The following is a 14,872-nucleotide window of genomic DNA, read 5'->3' on the forward strand; positions in this document are numbered from 1 at the left end:
GCCAAGTATCGATCATCACACATACATCATACATTTACAGAAGTCATAACAGGGATGATATTCAAAATATATTTAATAATCAGTGTGGCATGGTTATCAACCAATCTGAATAAATACTGAGTATAGCTAGGGAAACAGAGCTTGATGACTCTTACTGTACCAAGAGTTAACTCCCTAGTTGTTGGATCATAACGAGGTCTTAGGGCACTGGTTCCCAAACATGGCTGCATACTGAAATCAACTGTGAATTTTTTTTTTTTTGAATGCTGGTAGATACTGGGTCCCATTCTTAGAGATTCTGATTAATTAGTCTGGGGGGGTACCCCAGGTATGGGGGTTTTAAAAGCTCCATAGGTGATTCTAGTATGCAGCAAAGTGTGAGAATCACTGGTCTAGTATTCCAAAAATAAAACTAAGAAACAAAGAATACACACACACATACACACAAATGTGTGTGAAAACTTTGTTATTAATAACTTGAAAATAGTTCACTTCAGTTTCAATTGTTTCTTTTTAATTTTTAGGAAAATGGATCATTACTACGATTTCATATTCTTTTATTAGCCTTATTACTCTTATTACCCTGTCATCACCATCTCAAAATTCTCTTATCACCCTCCATCTTCCACGTTCTAGTCAAAGTCAGATATTTTCACCTTTCTTGTTTTGTAATAGAAGTCAATTGCGTTGCCATTGCCGTATGGTTAACGCTTTATTTAAAAAAATAGTGTGATGAGATTTAATAGCCATAAAGTATTACCATCATTGACAATCATTTTTCTTTCTTAAAGATTTCTAATTTTCTTTGGAAGAGTTTGAAAAGGATAGGTATTAAATCTTCTTTGAATCTTTGGTAGAATTCACCAGTAAAGCAGTGTGGTCATAGACTTTTGTTTTTTGGAAGGCTTTGAATACTGTTTCAATCTCCTTACTAGTGATCAGTCTATTCAGATTTTCTATTTCTTCATGGTTCAGTCTTGTAAGGTTGTATGAGTCTTAAGAATTTATGCATTTCTCCTAGATTTTCTAATTTGTTGACACATCACTAATTACTAGGAAAATGAAACTCAAAACCACAATGAGATATCACCCCACACCTATCAGAATGGCTATTATCAAAAAGACAAGAAATAACAAGTGTTGGAGAGGATGTGGAGAAAAGGGAACCCTCATACACTGCTGGTGGGAATATAAATTGGTACAGCCATTATGGAAAACAGTATGGAGATTTCCCCTGAAATTAAGACTAGAACTACAATACGAGCATTCCACTTGAGTTTTTATCCAAAAAATACAAAAACACTAATTCAAAAATATATGCACCCCTATATTCACTGCAGCAATATTTACAATAGCCAAGATATGAAAACAACCTAAGTGCCCATCAATGAAAGAATGGATCAAGAAGACATGGTATATATTTACAATGGAATACTACTCAGCCATAAAAAAAGATGAAATCTTGCCATTCGCAACAACATGGATGGACCTTGAGGGTATTATGCTAAGTGAAATAAGTCAGACAGAGAAAGACAAATACCATATGATTTTACTCACATGTGGAAATTAAAAAACAAAACTGAACAAACGAAATGAAACAAAAACAAATTCATAGAAGCAGACAACAGATTGGTGGTTACCAGAGGGGATTGGGGGGTGTAGTGGGGGGGTATGGAGGGTGGAAAGGGTAAAGAGGGTCAATTATATGGTGACGAATGGAAATTACACTTTTGGTGGTGAGCACACTGTAGTATATACAGATGTTGAATTATAACGTTGTGCATCTGAAACCTATACAACGTTATAAACCAATGTTACCTCGATACAAAAAAAAGAGATTTCTAGTCAAGGGAAAATCCTTTCAACCGGTCTCCCTTCTCTTAGAAGAAATTATGCATGGAAATTCCTTTTTCACAAGCTTTTATTGACACCTCAAATCAGTATCTGAAACGTGCTCTATTCTAGAGAAGATTGTGCTTCAAGCTTTGTCTTGGCTAGAAACAGAAATTAAAGGTATGGACCAATTTTTAAGTAAGCATGAAAATTCTTTTTTTATGTGCATTATGAAAACATGCCTTTGAAACATCTTGCCAAAGGCTTTATCGTCTTCTGGTTGTTATATGAAAACATGGTCATCCCAAGGGGTAAAAGAAACCAAACTGTGTTCCACCTTAATCAGATTCACAATCGTGTCTTAATGTAATTTGTCCTAATCCATTTCAGAGCAAGACAACCATTTATGATTCCTAGAGACGTGTGGGAATAAATGTGGCTATACGGAAATCCCCTGGGTGTTCTATATACTATATTTACCAGTTCATAAAAAAGTTAATCACATTTCTGAAAAGAAGGGTTTATGGATGCAACGTATATTCTAATGCAAAACCCCCACCCAGGCACTCCACAGTCACATGGTCTCATCTGCCGGCTGTACACAAATTGTTTTTTGGATTGCAGTAACTTATTTTAGAATATGGAGTGCACACATTACTGTATTAGCCTGATTACATATGTCAATGTTTGAGAGACAATCCTATTTTTAGTTGTTTTACTGGGGAAAAAAATAGATAACACTTAGTATAGCAATAAATTACCCCTGTAGTAAAATAGAGACTGATTGGTCCCAGATTTTTTCCACCGATGCCTTGGAAGATAAATACATTAACTGGCTTGATAAAAAAAAAAAAATTTTTTTTAAAGACCCACCATATTTTGTCTCTGAGAAACATAAAGCTATTGGAGAGAATGCTGCCAAGGGTAATGAATCTACAAGTTTATTTTGCAATGAAATCCTTTTTCATGAATTTTATTTTTCATTACAAACATGTTTTTACAAAAGCAGTGTTTTATATAAACAGAACTGGTAATGGATGACATACTACTAAAGCAAGCCAGAAATGTAAATAATCAAACGATTTTTGTTTACTTTTCTGCAATAATCATGAAATCATACTGACCTAACATTTCATCATTTATTTATTTATTTTTCATCTGATGTATTTTTTTTCTTTATCTCTAGTCCATTTTGAAGTTATTTGTTACTAAATTAACTCCACTTTGTTCTCCTCAGCCAAAGGGTCTATATCTTTTCATTTAGTTAATGATGTAGTTTCACAGGCCAGGCAGCACGCCTTATGGAAGTGGTAAGATTACTACAGCTGTTCAATGTTGTTAGGGAGCATGACCTTCGACGATCTTTGGAAATCAGGTCTTCTTTCAAAAATATGACACATCATGAATTAACTGATCGACAAATATGATTTTGGCTGAACAAAAACAAAGTAATATCTAAATTTAAATAACATGGTATCTCTGCATATTTGACAAAGCTTCTCTACGCCATGACTAGGTATATGTAGCTATTTAACTTTTCAATGTTTGGCCATACCCTTGGTCAACACTGGGCCTTAGATTTCAGGACCTTGACCCTCTAAACACTTGGTAACTAAATGTTCTCCATCTTATCTCCCCACCACTACTTACATCATCAAAAAAAATACCTTAATCCTTCATCTAGTATTCTCTTCACCTTCTTTCTTCCTCTCAAGAGTCCCCAATGTCTTCTTGGGGAATAATTATGCCTGTAGCTCAGGGACTTAAAGTAATCACCAGGCTTGGCATGAAAGGATGCCGGAATGCAAACTGAAGAGCTCAGCAACAAAGATTCGGAACAGATATTATGAAGAGGGAGTGCATTATAGCAATTACTCAGTTGGCCTGATTTCTGCCAGCCAACAAGATCCAGCAAAGAAGCCAAAGCATAAACACCACCTAATATTACTCATAATGACTCATCGACATTTGCTGTTCAGGACTCAGTGGAAGTCTTTGCACAAAGATCTGTGCTGTGGTAACAAAGCTTCTAGAAAAGAAAAACAAATCTTTAGATTTTTGGCTCTCATTCAAGACATAATCAACTTTTCGCTGTGTCTCCTTTTAACGTTTGAGGTTAGTGTAAGAAGCCCTGTTTAGAAAAGCTGAATCATAAAATACCACGTCAAGCTGTGAAGTGCTCTTAGAATGAACAGATAGCTCAGTTGATCAGAGCCTGCGGCAGCTGAGAATGAGATTGAGAGTGTGATTGCTGAAAAGGATGCTGGCATTCACACTGTCACAGTCTACAACCCAGATCCCCACCAGCCACCTATTAATGTTTGCTTTTTATCATAGGGGCCAAATGAAACAGAACAGAAGCATCAACACAACTTGAGAAACAATTCTGAGTTCTGTAATAAGAGGAAAGCTGTCACATCAGAAAAGTAGCATGCGTCATCAATAAGACATGACCAAGGAGAAGAGAGACCAACTATAAATTCTTTGGAAGAAAGTTCTGGTTTTCCCAGGACTGTCTCCAATTGCCCTGCACAGCCCTAACTTATGCATTTTTCCTGGAGTAATTATTAATTTCACTCTAAAATTGAACTAGTTTAGACAAGGAATTATATAGTCATCCTTGTTTTAGTCCATTTGACATGATTCAAAGTATCAGAAAGCAGATTTATTTTGAGCTTCCTAGAGTCGTCTTGTAGTGCCACATGTGCTCCTTAGTGGCTCTGTATTAGCTATATTATTATTTAAATAAAGGAATGCAACATGTTTTATTGGATGATGTCAATACACAGCAATGAATGTGCTTAACCGCATAAAGGATCATTGATAAGAAAAATCATGTACTATCTTAATCCTGAGTTTTAGTATATTTCTAGCAATTTTTCATAAGCTATACAAAGTTCCTGGAAAAAGATTCTTAGAAGTGAAACATTTGGAATTTTTAAAAAAAAAATCCTAAACTATAAATGGGCCAAATTCTTCCATTTGCTCCATCCCCTAACATTCATACGGCTGAATGGAGATAACCAAAATTATCAGATGAACTCTGCCATGTCCCAGTTGGCAGCTTAAGGCACTGAATAATGGAATCCATTGAGTGCTAAATATATCAATTATCTATTTAATTTAGGACATTCATGGCCTGTTATAATTGTTCTGAATACTGGCAACTTCAACTCAGGAACAAAGTTGTAGTATTAGCTAGTGTTATAAGTTAAAAGACAATTGTTTCTGGTTTTCTTTTCAATAATATTTTTCATGCCAGACAGATGTGTGCGTTTTGTTTGAGATGGTTTCCTTGGACGAGGAAAGTAAAGCCAGGCTTATTCTTGGTTGCCAAATGTGACCGTAATATGCCATCTTCTCACTTACTATCAGTTTTGAAATAGTCTGCACTGATGGTTTAACTAGATAAAATGTTCATCTTAAGTAAGGGACACGTTTTTGAAAAGCTTTTAGGGGACAGGAACTGAATGAAGCCCCAGATAATTACTGTAATCAACACTGCTGCTCATAACAGCAGCTAATAATCCACTTGAAGCAAATACTGTGAGCAGTTTCTCCTTGCTTTCTAACAAGTCTAGTTGGGGCCCACATGGCTAGGTTACTGCAACGACTGACCCGAAACTAGTTCTCATGGTTTAATCACTCCCCACACAACTACGTGCATTCGTACTTTGTCTTCTCTGTGTTAAGGTTATTTATGATTAAATGGCGTTAGGATGATCTGGGGCCATAAACCACACAATTCAGTGTTTTTTGTAATATGCAATAGTGTCGGTAACCTGTTACCACTTTTTCCTTTCACTTAAGGCATGAAATCAGAGAACAAGTGAAGTAGCTCCCTTTGACTGGATAGAGGGCTTTAGATCCTAACCCATAAGAGGAGTGACTAAGACTCAATTTTTTTTTCAATTACTTTGATTTTGAAACTTAAGAGAAGCCGTCACAATCGTTTCAGAATTGTTTTCTCCAAAACAACAAGTGTAATCTTTGATACAACTGGGCCAATTAGAAGCATTATAAAATAAGTACAGGACTAGAAAATTAGGTCAGCTGAATGGTCCAACAGTGACAATAAAATGTTGTGCAAGCATATTTTCAAATATTTACTGTGATAATTTGCTACAGAAGTGAGTCTTGTGAAATGAGTCTGGGCCTTGCCCGAGCATGAACTCATTTCACTTGCTATGTGTGGGTGTGGACTAAGGCAACTTCACTTTATACTTTCAAGGAAGAGGAAAGATTCAGACTTTTCTCCAAAACACTTTTGATACCAATTTGGCCAATGAAGTCAATTGGGCACTCAATTCAGCAGGAAAAAATTACTCAAATTTAGAAATAAAATGACTGATGAAGCCAAGTAAAATAATTGATCTCATGGTCCCACAGATATTCAATTCAAAGCTAAATTAAAGTGAATATTTCTCAAATAACTTTATGACTTGGTTATATATCAAAATACATACATCAATTTAGATCATTCAGGCTTGAAACTTCATTTTTCAAATGCTAAATTTCTTTTTCTTGTACATGGTAATCATCCTATTCTCTATATTGTGCTGTGTAAGCCCAGCATATTTTTATCACTAAAACAAGATAACTACTAATTCCCATATTTCATAATTTATGTATTATTTATTTATTCATTAAATGTTTATTAAGCATCTACTATATCTCTTATTCTAGGGACTGAGGATAAAATGATGGGCAGGTTAAACAAAGGCCCTGCACACTGTGGGCAGTTAAGCAGATAGTAACAATAACTTTAATAAGGATTTTCATAATGGATGTCAAGTTTACATTGGAGCATAAAGGAGTGTCTCACCTAGTCTAGGATGGGGGAGTTGGTAAGAGGAGTCTTCCTGGAGGAAATGACACTAAAGAGAGACTTGAAGGAGTTTGTCGGGGAATGTGCGTGGTGAGGAGGGGCACCTAGACACAGCTCCTCAGTTAACTGTTCTTCCTAGATAGGATGTTCCCTCATCCAGAGTTTCCTACATTCCAGGGATAACTGAAGAAAGCAGCCAAAACCTGGTTTCCCCAAGCCGGATCAGCCTACAGTGTCGCTGTTTATAATTGCGTTAATCACAACATTTAAAAGTTAGCACATTTAACATAGAAATCTACAATTTTGGCTTCACCTAAACAATTGGAGGCTGTGGCAACAGTAGGCTTGCTTTCCTAAGCAGCAGTTAATCCCTTTAGACCAAGACCAAATCTGAGCTCTACAATATACCACGACTCCTGTCGTTCTTTATTAATTCTCAGTATTGAGGCAGAGCATCAACTAATATTTCATTTTTCACTTCATCAACTTCACTCGCTTGGGTCACTTTCCTGACGTTTATCGCATTTTAGCTTGTGACCTAGGCTTAAAGCTACTCCAGGTCTTGAGACAAAGAAACACCCGATATCTCATAGTCTTTTGGGTGTTTGGTTAAGCTAGTCCTTCTTTACTGCGGGATGTGTGTGTGTGGATATAGCCCATAATATTTAATAATTAATTCACGTTACCATTATACAGGAAACGTCACCCTGGATATTTGTTTAGCAATTCTGTTTCTCTTGTTCATTCCTTGCCTGCATATTTACATGCAATTTTGTTATTGTTCTCAATTGAACTGCACATAATTTGCTTGAACAAGACACACACTCAAATTCACAAAGCGTCATTTTTAAGTAAAAGGATATGCATGAACTATAAAGAAAACAAGATTTTAAAAAGAATTTAAAACATACTCAAGCTTCACATATTTGTACTTTGTGAATGATTCTTTCAAGCCTGTCTAGGCAAGCCAAGTCCATTGAGGAATTTTTTGAGGCAGATAGCAGAAACTCTCACACTTGGTTATGCAAATAAATGATATGAAGGACATCACAAAAAGAACAATTTGGTAAAGGCATCTGGACAACACCGAGGGGTACACGCATATACAACAGAGAAAATAATAATATGGTAGTCTTAATGAACCCATTCACGACACAGTACACTCTTTAGTGTCCTTTTGTGAGCCCTTAAACTGTACATCAGACATTTGGAATTAAATTGAGAATCATGGTGTGAGAGAAGAGAGACATTTCAAGTTTGCACTTTTCCTTGATTGTTTGTTTAATAAAAGAGGAATAAGCAAGTGTTATCTGAGGGAGACAAACACATTCTTACCAGCTAGGAACTCTGAATTCCTGATAGAAAGCTGTTCCCTCTTAAATATTGTGGAAGATATTTGAGTTGACTCAAGTACGAAGCATTAGGAGCCACTAGGAAACAGGGAATGGGCAGCAAAGAGGAGTGAGTTGGGATTGAGGGGAAGGGTGGGGGATGTCCTTCCAGCAGAGTATGGCCCAGGGGAAGGCAGGTTCATCCACAGAGCACTTGGGCTGGGGAGGGAAGAGAAGTGAAGAGGAAAGGAGGCCATATCTTCCATCGTGGGCTGGATAAGGTTGATTGGCACACAGCATCCATTCCTACCTTCTTTCTATGTTCCTCCCTGTTCTATAGAGCTGGAAAATTAAAATCTGCATTTCCTGGACTCTCTTACAACTTACAACTAGGGTTCTAGATGGAAATGAAGTCTCTCTAACTAGATGTACCTTCAGAAGGTCTGAAAGGTATAGGTGAGACAGAGGCTATCTTCTTGATGCTGATTCTGACTCCAAGACAGACCATGGAACGTGAGTGCTGAGGGACATCTACAACGGCAAGCCGCAGTATTGCTGTGGCTTCCTGGTCCTTGCATTGCACCTGTGTGACCTTAAACTGCGTAGTTCTAGAGCTGCCTTCTTGTTTCCCGCTCTTCCATTCTCTCTATTTCTGTAAGCCCCTTTTTGCTTAAATACCCAGAGTCATCTCTATTTTCTACACTGAACTTAGACTAACTCAATTCTGTTTCCAGAATTTGTAGACAATGGGTGGAAACAATCCAATTGGATAGTTGTCTACAGAGGAGTTAGGAGGGCTTGGTCCTAACTAAACAGCATAATCCAGGCTTTTAGTTTAGAGAAGGCTTCAGAGGAAAGAGCTGGCAGAAGTTGGGTGCTGCCCCAGATAAACAGTCAAATACTGGAAGTTGTGTCAGGGCAACGCATAAGTAGTAAAAAAATAAATAAATAAGAAAAATTACACTAAAACATTAGTCCTTGGCTTAAATAATGGGTTGGCATTCGGGTTACAGGAAATCTATGATTTAGAAGCTTGGAAAAAAACAAAATCCTGGCCGTAGGTTGTAGCTGGCAGAAGAGATTAGGGAAACAAAGAAAACCAATCTCTAATGGCTAGGCTTTAGATCCTGCATCTAGAACCATGTCTTAACTCTAGAGAAGTGAGTGATATATGACCTGACAATAATGGGACTGGCTCAAGAATTAGAACAGGACTGAGATTACAAGCAGGCAAAGCAAGGCAGGAGGCTGATTCCTGACCACACACACGCGGGCCTGACCTATTAGAGTAGTAAGCCTGCAGAGCCAGCACACAAGTTTGATATTATAGGAAGAGTTGGAGTGGAGTAAGCAAAGCAAGTGGTAAGGAGATATTGAAAAGAGAGGGACACTAGGAGAGGCTGTGAGGAATAGGAAGAGGAGAAGAAAGTATGGGGAAAGAAGCCCAGTGCTTTCATTTCAAGAGAATTACTCAGATTTACAGCCAGAAGTCAACCAAAATATTACAAAATTGAGTGATCTTACTTCCTGCAGCAAGAGATAATGTCCCCTGAGCCATTTATAAAGAACTGTGGTAAATATTTTTAAAAGATAAGTGTCTAAATTATAACCATCAGAAGAACATCTTTGCCTAAAATCTTCATTCAAATATAATTCTTATATTACTTTTAACTTTAATAATTTATTATTTTGGAAGATACACCAAAAAGGTTTTCAAACAATGGCCATAGGCAGATAAAAGCTTCAAATTGAGGCATCATGATGCAAATAAAGGATCTGGATAGGAAAATTACCCTCTAGACATTGTCATATGGCGAAATACCCAGCACATCATTTTTAGTATTAGAAAATTACACAACTTAAATATTAAAAATAAAATACTGAAGTTAATATAATTAATTTAAAGGAGTGTTCTCTAAATACTAAAATTATGTTGAAATGACATTATAGATACATACAATTGCTCATATTATAATGTTTCATAAAAAAGTAAATGTAAAATTAAATATATACAATAACTGTGTAAAAACGGCCCAAAGAAAATTTCCTAGGGAAAAAATTGCTCCAGAATTTTCTCATCCCCATTGAACTTAGGGATCTCAGTTCCAAAGTAGCACCTCCGCCACAACCCTGGCCAGAGGAGGACTCCACTGGGCACGGTCAAGTCTTGCCCTCCACACTGGTTCATCCTTTATCACTTAATGAAGGAAGTATCCCTGGGGTGAAACCACTGTGAACAGAGCTGGCTGGTGGGTTTGCTGGCCTTCTGTAGTGCGTCCAATCTACTACTTCCACCTTTCTCAGCCTTCCATTTTCTTCCTACAACTGCCAGGTACTTTCAGCTTCTCCACCTCATTTCTATACGCCAAGTCTCTAAACAGCCATTCCATCAATGAATTAAGACAGGCTCAGATGTCCTTTCCAGCATGTTAAATCCTATGTCACAAAAAGGTACCCAATAATAATAACCACTCCTCTATCCAACCTTAGGTTCTGGACCTCTTGTGTCCATAATTTCATTCATTTTCTTCATATTCTCTCTGTTCTTGCTGGTACATACCACTTAAGACCTGTGAATAATTTGGTGAGTACTCCATTTCTTCCCATGTAGAACAGTATTTTCCTACTTAAGTTATTGGTCTAGAAATAAGGGAAGATGGGGGCAGGTCTTGAAGAAAAAGGGCAGTATTTTGTGAGGCATCTGCTTTAGGTGTGCTCTTTGTATGACGTCCAAGGAGAGTGTGCCATTTCTATCATTCAGGTGATTCTTGGGATACAAAACACTCAAGTGCACCCCATAAATGTCTTTATCTTAGGTCTCAAGGCCCCTTTCCTTCCATATTAGACCTGACTTTAACGTGGAAAACTTGCTGGGGCTGTAAGTTCAGTATGCTTGTTAATTCCACCCTCATACTGCTCAAATATTGGGCCTGACTTCCTGGATGAGTCTATCATTATCTTTTATTAAGATTTTTGTTGCAATTAACAAAACTCAACCAATTCTGTGTTCCTTATAATGACCATTGGTCACCATATTGTCCAAATGCCAACAGGTCCCCTTCACCTCTACCCCATCATATTCCAGCACAGGTGAGAGAGTTAGCAATTGTGACACAAGAGTTATCACCACCCTGCTTGTCACCAGGATAAGTCACTTGCTGCCATTCTGCCAGCGGGTGATCCAGCTCCAGAATTCTCATCGTGAGGGTCTGCTTTCCAGGGTACTAACCGTCTTGTTTGTGTTCCTTCAACAGCAGAGGTTAACATGGCATTTTGGTCCATGCAGTTTATTTGGGAGATGTCCCAGGAAACTTGATGATGGAGTGAAGAGAATGGAAAGGAATGATGTGAGAATAAGGGAGTTACTGCCATGGAGGACTATGCTCAGTCCCACTCCAAGACACTTTCAGAGACTAAGTAGAACATATCTCATATTCATCCCACGAAAGCACAACGAAGCTGGCGTATTTATCCACCAGCTTCTATCTCTCATTTGTTGAGGGCCACTCCTAGGACATTAACGCCCTGAAACTTCTGGCAGCTTCCATAGCAGAGAATGCTCTGGGGTAGACGAATTCAGGAATCCTTGGCTTTGAATAGGACTGTATGCAAGTGACTTTGGGGGTGAACTACAGGGATATGGGTGGAGTGCTGATAATGTCTGTTACAGCTGGTAAGCTAATCATCAATGAAGAAAATATCACAGTCTCAGCCAACTCACGTTTATGAGCTCCAGGGTGGTTCATAACATTTGACAACATAAAAGTTGCTTAGTGGATAAACTAAAAATATTTGGCATAATCCTAGGAATCCCTACAAGGTCTTTCATTAGAATATGAACAACCTAAAGTATAGGGAAAATGAACAATAGTAAGAAGGCATCTGAATTGGAGCTCTGAATCACTCTCAGGATGTGAGGATGGGCTCTTGCTTAGATGGAATCAGTGAAAAATGGATGAGCCAAAAAAAACTTACCTAGAACACTAGGTAAGTTCTTAGAGCAACAAAAAAATCAATGAAAGTAGAGAAAATGAAGCATTTTAATATACTGTTTAAACTCCTACTCTCTCTTTAGTTTAACCATCTCTACTGCATGCATGTGTATTTATATGTGTGCATGTCAAACATATAAAATATACACATACATATATGATGCACACCTTCATTATAAAATCATTTATATATGTGCATTTCTGTACTTTTCATAAAAATTAAATTTGAGTGCATCTTATTAAATCCAAATCATCTTGTTTAAGACTCAGAGCCCAAATGTGATTATTTCAACTTTCTCTCCTTCTAAAGATTCATGATTTACTAAAGGAAATTAGATAGATGGATCGATGGATGGGTGGACGGATGGATGGATAGATGGATAGATAGACACAGAGATTATGCTATATAGTTATATATCATTAAAATATAAAAAGGTCTTATGGCAGTCCAGAAGATAGTAGGATTGCATGAATTTTAACTGAGCATTAAAAGAACAATTAGAATTTGGGCGTGCAGAGTTAGGAGGGTGTGGGGAGCAGATACAGACTAGACACTCCTTGTGGAGGAAACAGCTTAAGCAATGAGTTAAAAAAATACACCAACTAAAATAATAACAACAACGACAAGCTTTGTATTTCAAAATTCATTGTCCTAGGAATTATTGTACAAAAATGGAGCTGAAATGTGTTCCATGGTTAAATGCCTATCTCTGGTGTTTCTTTGAGGCTCAGACGAGATAACAGGTAATGCGTATAATTGTGCATAATTACAGTAACAGGTTAGTGCCAGTGCAATGGCCACAAGGGGTATTGAAATAACAGAGGGCTGAGTGATGCTTCTTTGCTCCTTCTGTCTGGTGCACCTAGTTAGCTATTGGGGTAAGAAATAAGGAGCAAAGTGCTGTCCATGGATGGTTGTTGTCCCCTTCTGGCTGATTTCTCTTTTGACCTTTTGGGGTTCAGGCTGTTCCCAGACATCATTTGCACTCTCTTTTCTGCTCTCTCCCTGGCTTAGCACTCAGTGTTTCCATAGCAGATTAATGACAGCTAATAATATCTGATATATCTGGACATTGCCACATAATGAGTTGCAGTCCCACTGGGTCCCAGAAGTGTCACCACTAACAAATTCACCAGACCTGCACATAATTAGCATGTAAAGGGAGTGATCGGGCAGTAAATCTGTAGGGGAAGATGGATAGCCCAGGAGAGAAAATATAGGGGGGAAAATCCCTCCTTATCATGCCTTACTAAATGTATGTTTCTTGGCAAGACTGTTTTCTTGATAACAAACTGTGGACAGGTTACCTTTACAGTAACATTATTCCTTCCATGTCTGATAGGCAGAATTTCATTATGTCACCGCTAATGTTTCAATATTTCTGCAAAATGTCACCATATGTAAATTAGGAGAGGTTAGGGTTTCCCTTGCAGTTTTCTTTAAAGATGCACGGCCCCCTTTTCACAGCGCTCTTAGGCCTCACTTACACACTCTGACAAGCTAGAATTTAGCGAGGAAACGCACAGGCACTGTGCCCTTACCTTACCAAGACTAAATGAGATGGTATATAGACTCACAGCCATTGCCCTAGAAGCTACAAATACAACATGTACTAGGAGGGAAAACAAAGAGAGAGGAGAAATCCATAAACCCACAGTGTGCCTAGTATAATGACTAATTTGGAGACATATTTCTGGCATGATACTGAGCATTTAAATCCACATGGTCATTTTAAGATTTGTCTCATACAATCAGAACAAAAATGGAAATGTTTCTGATTATGTTTGGTATGGCTTGAGGGCTTTGCCCTTGATCCTTCAACCCCAGCATGCTAGTCCACAGGAGGGTAAGGCATGCTACTGAAAGATAACAAAAATGTGGCTATGGAAATAAACCTGTTGAGGGAGACGCTTCTGAAATTTGCGTCAATAACAAACACAAGAATGTTGTTGTGACAGTGAGCCAGAAAGCCAAGGTAACAGGACAAAGAAGTTTTAAAACCAAGCTGCAGAAAGAGCTTTCCTGAACTGTGCCTCAGCAGAGAGTGTTCGTGGAGGCTCTTTCCCTCTCTTTCTCCTTTGACCTGGGATGTGGCTGTGTTAGTCCCCATGTGTTACACCTCACAATGCTTCCAGCAGCCATAGGGATGAGGACAAGGGAATCATTCCTCAAGCTGGCATTCTAGAAAGACAGTCCCAGGTACTCAGGACAATATAGCAGGCAAGCGGCACTTGTAACCTGATAATTACCCTGCGAGGTGATCAATTAACAACCCTAAAGGCAGAGACTCTTCTTTACCTTTCAACCCACTGTACTCAGACTTGTGTCCCTCACTCCACGGAAGTGAGACATCGGTGACCTCCAAAGTGGTCACTTAGAGGCCTTTTTAAATTTTCATGTTCTGTATCTTCAATGGGCAATTCCATTTGCACACATGACTTCAACCAGCCTTATACCTGCTAATTTCCAAATGAGAGCTTCCGATTCAGATCTTTCTCCTGAACCAAGACCTACTTAGCCAATGGTCTAGTAAACATCTATTCCTGAATGGCTCAAAGGCTCAACCTTCACATGTCTAAATTAAATGTCTGTGTCAGCCAACACAGCCCCAACCCCAAACCTGTTCCTCTTATACTGAAAAATGTGATGATACCTGATAATGCATCCAAAGCCATTCTAGGTGTCATCCTCTCGCTCTCCCTTATATTCAGTCAGTGACCCAATTATCTTAAATGCCTTTCATATCCATCCCTCTTTCTTCAGGTATTCACTTCATTACTCTCCATTTCTCTCTTGGATTACAGAACATATGCCAAATGGGTCCTCGATTCAAGTCTCATCTTTTACCCATTTTTATCCACTTGCTTCCGGAAAGATCTTTCTAAAG

Source organism: Ceratotherium simum, chromosome 13, assembly GCF_057802395.1.
Source record: "Ceratotherium simum simum isolate JZ-2026a chromosome 13, ASM5780239v1, whole genome shotgun sequence".
In the NCBI taxonomy this organism is placed as follows: Eukaryota; Metazoa; Chordata; class Mammalia; order Perissodactyla; family Rhinocerotidae; genus Ceratotherium; species Ceratotherium simum.